Below are 9,457 nucleotides of genomic sequence, written 5' to 3' on the forward strand. Positions count from 1 at the left end.
ATATTATTACGTAACGCACGTTACTTGTAACGCGTTACCCCCAACACTGGTTTTCATCACTGACAAGATAAACTTATTTAAATCTGTGAAAAACTTCTCCAGTTCACCCCTAGTGGACTGGAGACCCCTTTTTCCCCTAGTTTCATCTAAAAACACGTTGATCTGGTTGACTGCATGCAGGTCGGTGTCCTGGCTTTTAAACGTGTCTAAATCAGTAACAGACTCATCATACATAACTTATTTTGTAGATTCTGAAAATGTGTACATATCATCACTTTGTCACTCACTCTGTATTTCTTCCTGTTCATCACTGAGGACATCATATCTGTTACTAACACACACTTATAATGGCATCAGTGCAGCCAGAGTCACTAGTGTTCTGACTCACTCTCTTACAGACATCAGAGAAACTTTAACTTGGACTCACAACTTCAGCTTCAGAGTACCTTTTGTTCCTCCTCATTCCCTTAGTGACATCAGAGTAACTGATCCTCTGACTTCCAATCTTACTAACATTGTTCTGGTCAGAAGAAACACTACTCTGAATCACACTATTCACAGCACTACTGCAGCTGGGCTTCTCGTTGTCTTGGACACTGGTATTAACAGTGCTGTTCTGTCTGCTCCTGCTCTGTGATGATCTTGGTGTTTTCTGCACCATCTTTTTTATTCCCCCCGCGCTCTTTATGCAGACAGGAGAAGCGCTTGTGATCACCACACCACACTGAAAACATCGATTTTCTCTAAACTCACGTGCACCATGACGGATCATTACTGACCACCGGAAAAGTCACATCTAGTGTTTCACTGGGTGAGTTTGAGATTAAAGTCTGTCTCCTGAGAGATGGGATGTGTTTTAAAACTGGGTTTTTGCAACCAGCAAGATTGGTTTTACCTCTCTGGCGATTTTACAGGATCTACTCAATTCCTTCTCCATCACTTCATTTTTGATACATCTGGGTACATTAGATATGGTGATTTTAGTAACTGGAGAGCGAGAGAGAGAGAGAGAGAGAGAGAGAGAGAGAGAGAGAGAGAGACTTTTTTTTACTTTTTCAATTTTTTATTTGACTTTAATCACGTCATGTTCAGGATGGTATCAGGTATCAGGACATAAAGTAAAATAAATAGATAATAGATAAATGAATAAATAACATTAAATATACATCAATAAACAAGGCAATGACAGTTAAAGATGGGGGTTGGTGTAATTATTTAGCCGAGCTCTGGTGCAAAGTACAATTCTTTCTCTTTTAATGAACAAACATTTACATTTACATTTACATTTGCGACATTTAGCAGACGCCCTTATCCAGAGCGACGTACAAAACGTGCTTTAATTCTCTAGTAATGAATAAATTTACACTGTTATGCAAGATTACAAACTTAATATAATTATAACTCTTGAATTCTACAACGCAAACTTGTAAAGTGCTAATTTAAGTGTTTAGGTAAGTCTTCAATCATCGCTTAAAGATAGTCAGGGACTCTGCTGTACGGACATTCAATTAAATTCAATTCATTTTTAATTGTATTTCACTTTTAACAATGAACATTGTCTCAAAGCAGCTTTACACTGATAATGTGGTGATTAAAAGTGAATATGTTCTTTATAAGTAAGTTTGTCCCTGATGAGCGAGCCGGTGGCGACTGTGGCAAGGAAAAACTCCCCAAGATGGCATAAGAAAGAAACCTTGAGCAGAACCAGACATCTAGAGGAAGAGCTTCTCCACAACACCACACAGCCTTGAACATCTTCAGATCCCCTATACTCTTGTAAAAGTTAAAATCAACAACAATCCTGGAGTTTTTCCTGCTCAGGTATATTGCCATTTTTGCTTGACGTAAAATTAAATTAACTAGTTGACACATAAACCTGTTTCTTCTGACGAGCTTAAAACTAAGAATAAAAAAAAAAATCACTTTAAAGGAAGTTAAAATGCATTTTAAAAACACAAACAGTGACTGTAACCTGGAGCAGTGAGTAAAAGTGTGAAAAACAATTTCTCTCTGTGAACAGAACGGACCATCCTGTAGAACATCAGGGTTTAAAATACAAATAAAAGTTCACAGAGATGATGCAGTGTAAAATCCTCCACTGGAGGTCAGCAGTTTTTTTTGTTTTTTTTTGGTGGTTTGTACAGTGTCTCCACTCTGGTTTAATATCAGCATTAAAACCAAGAACATTTCTTCTCTGGGGGTCCACCCTCCCACTCAGTTTATTCTTATTTAAAACCTTAACACAGGCCCTGTAGAGCAGCTTCCTCAACCAGCTCTCGGAGTGTGACGATCTTAGAGGAAATCAAAGCTCTGGGCAGTGTGGGGATGGTCGCATTGGAGATGTCCAGGTGACTTTCGTAGACCAGGGGCTCCTCCAGCAGCCAGTGTACTGTTCCGCAGACTTTAATCTGTTTTTTTTTAAAGTCCATGGTAAAAGACTGGTAATCCAGAGATATCTAATGTGTGTGTGTCCATTAAAAACAAAGTTCTGTCCAGTCCCAGTCCTCCCACCATGTGCAACAGTTCACCGGCTGCTGTCCTCCAAACCAGGTTTCTGGGCATGGTTTGGAGTCTCTGAATAAACTAGAGGCGAAAGGCTGCAGTTCGGCTGGCCAGCTGAACCAGCCATTGCCCCCCTTCCTATTTGGGCAGATGGAGGACACTTTGCAGAATCCAGTGCAGACCATCCCAGAAGAAGTCAACGAGCAGGCCTGGATGTTTGCTAGCAGATTTGGCTTGTGCCAGAGAGACGACGCTGCCAGTTGTTGATGAACAGCTTTCGTCCCCCGTAGGACATCTTTGGAACCAGCTGTTTCTACCTAAAGTGCCTTCCCAGTTATTATTTAAAAACTTGTTACTTCCCAGGTAGACACCCAAATATTTAAAACCACCTCTTTTTCACACCAAACCTCCTGAGAGTGTTGGCTTCCCACCTCTTCACTGCCCAACTAAAACTGCTTCACTTTTTCCACAGTTAACGTTCGCTGATTATAAAAGCTCAAAGTCTTCTAAAACATCAATCAAAATATTTACATCAGACTGGGATCCCACCATTACTTTCAAGTCGTCTGCATATGCTGACAGGTAAAGTAAAGCATTGGTGTGTGGAATATTAAAACCAAAAAGACCATTTTTCAGATTGATTAAAAGAGGTTTAATAGTTAGAGTGTACAGCATTCCTGACAGTGAACAGCCTTGTTTTATACCTATGTACACTCTAAAAGGAGCACATAAATCACCATTCACCTTCAGTACACTCTCAATTTCACTGTACAGCACCTTGATCATGGCTATGAAACCAGGGTTGAACCCAAAGATTTCAAGCACCTTCCACAAGTATTCATGCTCAACCCGGTCATAAGCCTTTTCCTGGACTAGGAAAATCAGACCAGTGTTCACGCCCAATAGTCTGGAGATGTCCAAAATGTCACAAATTAGGTACACATTATCAAATATCGACCTGCCAGACACACAGTAAGTCTGGTCATGGTGAATGATCTGCTTTATCACCTTAGTCAGTATAGAGGATATTGCTTTTGACATCAGCTTGCAGTCAGTGCATAGTAGTGACACCAGATGCCAGTTCTTCAAGTGAGTCAAGTCTCCCTTCTTTGGCAGCAGGGTCAGGACGGCTCTCCTGTAGCTCGATGGGAGCTGACCACCCTTTACACTGTCTTGTAGAACCCCCAGCACATCCTGCCCTTTTGTTGCCCAGAATGCCTTGAAGAACTCGACAGGGAGACCCTCTATTTCTGGCACCCATCCGTTCTCCATGTCCTGGAGAGCCTACTGTAGCTCGCCCAGTGTCAGCTCTCTATCCACCTCCTTGGCCTTTCACTGCTATGCAGCTTTAAAAAGAAGCTGACTGTCTGCTGGCGAATTTCAGAATGCTCTGACACGAGATCCCCTTATTTTGCTAGCACATCATGCATGAATTTTTTCTGTCCATTCTTTTGTTCTAAACTGAAGAAGAACTTGGAAGGAGCATCCATCTCAGTGACACTTTTAAAGTGTGAGCGGAATAGCTCCCGCTGTGCTGTAGTGTCCAGCAGTTGGCTTTTTCATTGTCTAGGGCTTCAATATGCTCTATTTCCTGTGGACTCCAAATGCTGGAGTTCCACTATTGCTATCTCTAAAGCTTTCAGAGATCTGGCAATGTCTCTTGTTACATTAAGAGTGCACTGTTGACAAAAAACTTTTAATTTGTGCTTTACACACACTAAATAACTTATTAGATACAATAGAAAAAAGTCGTTGTCTGGACTGACACATCTCTGGTTATTACAGTGCCTTGCAAAAGTACTGACCCCCCTTGGCATTTTTCCTATTTTGTTGCCTTACAACTTGGAATTAAAATTGATTTTTATTTGGATTTCATGTAATGGACATACACAAAATAGTCCAAATTGGTGAAGTGAAATGAAAAAAATAACGTGTTTCAAAAAATTATAAAAAAATAAATAACGGAAAAGTGGTGCGTGCATATGTATTCACCCCCTTTGCTATTAAGCCTCTAAATAAGATCTGGTGCAACCAATTACCTTCAGAAGTCACGTAATTACATAAATAAAGTCCACCTGTGTGCAATCTAAGTGTCACATGATCTCAGTATATATATATACACCTGTTCTGAAAGGCCCCAGAGTCTGCAATACCACTAAGCAAGGGTCACCACCAAGCAAGCGGCACCATGAAGACCAAGGAGCTTGCCAAACTGGTCAGGGACAAAGTTGTGGAGAAGTACAGATCAGGGTTGGGTTATAAAAAAATATCCATAACTTTGAACATCCCACGGAGCACCATTAAAGCCATTATTAAAAAAATGGAAAGAATATGGCACCACAACAAACCTGGCAAGAGAGGGCTGCCCACCAAGACTCACGGACCAGGCAAGGAGGGCATTAATCAGAGAGGCAACAAAGAGACCAAAGATAACCCTGAAGGAGCTGCAAAGCTCCACAGCGGAGATTGGAGTATCTGTCTATAGGACCACTTTAAGCCGTACACTCCACAGAGCTGGGCTTTACGGAAGAGTGGCCAGAAAAAAGCCATTGCTTAAAGAAAAAAATAAGCAAACACGTTTGGTGTTCGCCAAGGCATGTGGGAGACTCCCCAAACATATGGAAGAAGGTACTCTGGTCAGATGCGATGATCTTTTTGCCCTTCAAGGAAAACGCTATGTCTGGCGCAAACCCAACACCTCTCATTACCCCGAGAACACCATCCCCACAGTGAAGCATGGTGGTGGCAGCATCATGCTGTGGGGATGTTTTTCATCAGCAGGGACTGGGAAACTGGTCAGAATTGAAGGAATGATGGATGGCGCTAAATACAGTGAAATTCTTGAGGGAAACCTGTTTCAGTCTTCCAGAGATTTGAGACTGGGACTGAGGTTCACCTTCCAGCAGGACAATGACCCTAAGCATACTGCTAAAGCAACACTCGAGTGGTTTAAGGGGAAACATTTAAATGTCTTGTAATGGCCTAGTCAAAGCCCAGACCTCAATCCAATTGAGAATATGTGGTATGACTTAAAGATTGCTGTACACCAGCGGAACCCATCCAACTTGAAGGAGCTGGAGCAGTTTTGCCTTGAAGAATGGGCAAAAATCCAAGTGGCTAGATGTGCCAAGCTTATAGATACATACCCCAAGAGACTTGCAGCTGTAATTGCTGCAAAAGGTGGCTCTACAAAGTATTGACTTTGGGGGGGTGAATAGTTATGCACGCTCAAGTTTTCTGTTTTTTTGTCTTATTTCTTGTTTGTTTCACAATAAAAAATATTTTGCATCTTCAAAGTGGTAGGCATGTTGTGTAAATCAAATGATACAAACCCCCAAAAAATCCATTTTAATTCCAGGTAAGACAACAAAATAGGAAAAATGACAAGGGGGGTCAATACTTTTGCAAGGCACTGTATGTCTTCTTACCAATCAGGAACAGTTTTAGCTCAGGTTTTTCCCAGTGTGTATATAAACTTGTCTGTTATCTGCTTTAAACTGAAGAAGAACATTTGCGTCATTTTGTGTGCTGTTTGATTCTTCCCTGATCAGAAAAGGCACCACAGGCATCAGAGATCGCATGGGAAACCTCTCCAGTTTTTTTGGGCATGATAAAAATCTAACAGTCATGTAATAATTAAATTATATTATCCTATAAAGGTTTGATTTTACTGTAAAAGGTCACAAAAGAGCCAAAAAGAATACAAAATTGTAGTGTATAAATACAGAGAACAGAGTTAAAAAACATTATATGTCTATTGATCACACTATACTGCTTGCTAGACATAAGAATGTTGTTGGAATAAAGGGAACAGCTCTCTCCTGGCTCAGGTCTTATCTGACTGATCGCTATCAGTATGTTGATGTAAATGGTGAGTTCTCCACACTCTCTGAGGTAAAGTTTGGTGTTCCTCAAGGATCTGTCTTAGGTCCACTGCTTTTCTCTTTATATCTGCTGCTTCTTGGTGAAATTATACATAAACATGGTATTCGCTTCCATTGCTATGCTGATGATACACAGCTGTATATTTCAGCAAAACCAGTTGTGAGATATCAGCTAACCAATGTTGAGGAGTGTGTAAAGGACATTAGACAGTGGATGCTGGATAACGTTCTTCTGCTCAACTCAGATAAGACGGAAGTACTTTTACTAGGACCAAATGCAGCTAGAAGCAAACTTTCTGAATTCCGTAGCATCTCTGGATGGTGTTTCTGTTTCAGTGTGTATGGCTGTCAAAGACCTTGGTGTGATTATTGACCCAAGTCTATCTTTGAGGCTCACATGAATAATATCACCAGGATCTCCTTCTTTCACTTTAGAAATATGATGTCGTTACAGGATGCAGAAAAACTAGTTCATGCTTTTGTAACATCTAGATTAGACTACTGTAACGTTTTACTGTCTGGGTGTTGGAGTAAGTGCAGAAATAAGCTTCAGTTAGTTCAGAATGCAGCAGCAAGAGTTCTCACTAGATCTAGAAAATATGAGCACATCAGCCCTGTTGTGATGCGGAGAATGAGGCGGAAGCCGAAGTATGCGCACACAAAGTCTTTAATGAACAAAAAGGCAGGAAATACACACACCGGTAGTGAAACTGTATATTCCTTCAAGTCAAGAGGTCAAGAGGCTTTTATTGTCATTTTTGCTATACACAGTGGTACACAGTACAGAGTAAAAACGAAACAACGTTCCTCCGGAACCCTGGTGCTACACTAAACAACAACAGCATAGAGCTACAACAACACAAACATAAAGTGCATCGATTGCAACCTGGTGCAAACAGTGCAAACAAAAAACAGTACAGACAGACAGTGCAGACAGACAAGACAAGACAAAAGACAAAAAAACAAGTATAGCGCCGACTAGTAAACCTGCTTTATACTTGATTATACAGTACTGTGTAAGGAGAAATGTAAAAACTATACCCAGGAGAGAGTACAAACAGAACAATATAGTGCAAAAAAAACAGCAGCAAAGAGGTGCAAAGACAGCATGTAAACATTGTACTGTAATACAAAGGTGCAAAGACAGCATGTAAACATTCTACTGTAATACAAGGTGCGAGTATAAATAATAATAAATAGATAAATGGTGGTGGAGTGGATCGAGATGAGTGATGATTGTGTTTAGTCCAGGTTGTACAGTTCAGTAACACACATTTGAGTGAGTGTGTGTGAGTGAGTGTGTGTGTGCGAGTTCTGTTTCAGTTCTGTGTGTTAAGAAGAATGATGGCTTGTGGAAAGAAACTGTTGCACAGTCTTGTTGTGACGGCCCGAATGCTTCGGAACCGTTTTCCTGATGGTAGGAGTGTGAAAAGTGTGTGTGACGGGTGTGTGTGATCGTCCACAATGCTGTGTGCTTTGCGGATGCAGCGTGTGGTGTAAATGTCCATGATAGAGGGGAGAGAGACTCAGATTATCTTCTCAGCTGTCCTCACTATCCTCTGTAGGGTCTTGCGATCGGAGACGGTGCTGTTCCCAAACCAGGCAGTGATGCAGCTATTCAGGATGCTCTCAATGGTCCCTCTGTAGAACATGATCAGGATGGGGAGGGAGGTGGGCTTTCCTCAGTCTTCTCAGGAAGTAGAGACGCTGCTGGGCTTTCTTGGTGATGGAGCTGGTGTTAAGTGACCAGGTGAGGTTGTCTGCCAGATGAACACCAAGGAATTTGGTGATCCACAGAGGATCCATCAATAATCAGTGGAGATTGGTCGCTTTGTGCTCTCCTGAAGTCGACAACCATCTCTTTCGTTTTGTCCACGTTCAGAGACAGGTTGTTTGCTCCATACCAGGCAGTTAACTATTGCATCTCCTCTCTATATGCTGACTCGTCGTTCTTGCTGATTAGACCCACCACGGTCGTGTCATTGGCAAACTTAATGATATGATTCGAGCTGTGCGTTGGTGCACAGCCATGAGTCAGCAGAGTGAACAGCAGTGGACTGAGCACACAGCCCTGAGAGGCTCCAGTGCTCAGTGTTGTGGTGCTGGAGATGCTGTTCCCGATCCGGACTGATTGAGGTCTCCCAGTCAGGAAGTCCAGGATCCAGTTGCAGAGAGAGGTGTTCAGGCCCAGTAGGCTCAACTTCTCGATCAGGTGCTGAGGAATGATTGTGTTGAATGCTGAGCTGAAATCAGTGAACAGCATTCGTACATATGAGTCCTTGTTATCCAGGTGGGTGAGGGCCAGATGGAGGGTTGTGGAGATGGCATCGTCCATGGAACGGTTTGGACGATACGCAAACTGCATGGGGTCCAGGGAGGGTGGAAGCTGGGTCTTGATGTGCCTCATGATGATCCTCTCGAAGCACTTCATCACGATGGGAGTGAGCGCGACGGGACGATAGTCATTGAGGCAGGGGCACAGGAACAATGGTCGTTGTCTTGAGGCACGTGGGAACAACGTTGCTGCTCAGGGAGATGTTGAAGATGTCAGTAAAGACATCTGCTAGTTGTTCTGCACATTCCCTGAGCACTCTGCCAGGAATGTTGTCAGGTTCAGCAGACTTCCGTGGGTTAACTCTGCATAAAGTTTTCCTCACTTCAGCTGTGGTTAGACAGAGCACCTGGTCAGTGGGAGGAGGGATGGTCTTCCTCGCCTTCACGTTGTTCTGTACCTCAAACTGGGCGTAGAAGTCATTCAGCGCATCTGGGAGGGAGGCGTCACGGTCACAAGCAGGTGATATGGTCTTGTAATTCGTGATCGCCTGGATGCCCTGCCACATGCGCCGGGTGTCTCCACTGTCCTGGAAGTGGCCGTGGATTTTCTTTGCATGTGCGCGCTTCGCCTCTCTGATGGCACGAGACAGTTTGGCCCTTGTTGTTTTTAAGGCCGTCTTGTCCCCTGTTCTGAAGGCTCTCTGTACTGGAGTCTCTTTGTTTCAACAGCGCACGCACATTTGCAGTCATACACGGCTTCTGGTTGTCACATGTAGTGATGGTCTTGGAGATGGTCA

The 9,457-nt window shown here is 42.7% G+C and overlaps 1 protein-coding gene across 1 annotated transcript in view; it reads left to right on the forward strand.

Moving 5' to 3' along the window:
* The first annotated feature begins 766 nt into the window (after nucleotides 1–766).
* The window catches only part of erich3 (glutamate-rich 3), a 49,593-nt gene continuing 40,902 nt past the window's right edge, over nucleotides 767–9,457 (forward strand). The window contains exon 1 of the mRNA XM_046872289.1: nucleotides 767–811. The gene's annotated coding sequence lies outside the window, so the exon portion shown is untranslated. The remainder of the gene's footprint in view (nucleotides 812–9,457) is intronic.

Source organism: Silurus meridionalis, chromosome 17, assembly GCF_014805685.1.
Source record: "Silurus meridionalis isolate SWU-2019-XX chromosome 17, ASM1480568v1, whole genome shotgun sequence".
NCBI lineage: Eukaryota > Metazoa > Chordata > Actinopteri > Siluriformes > Siluridae > Silurus > Silurus meridionalis.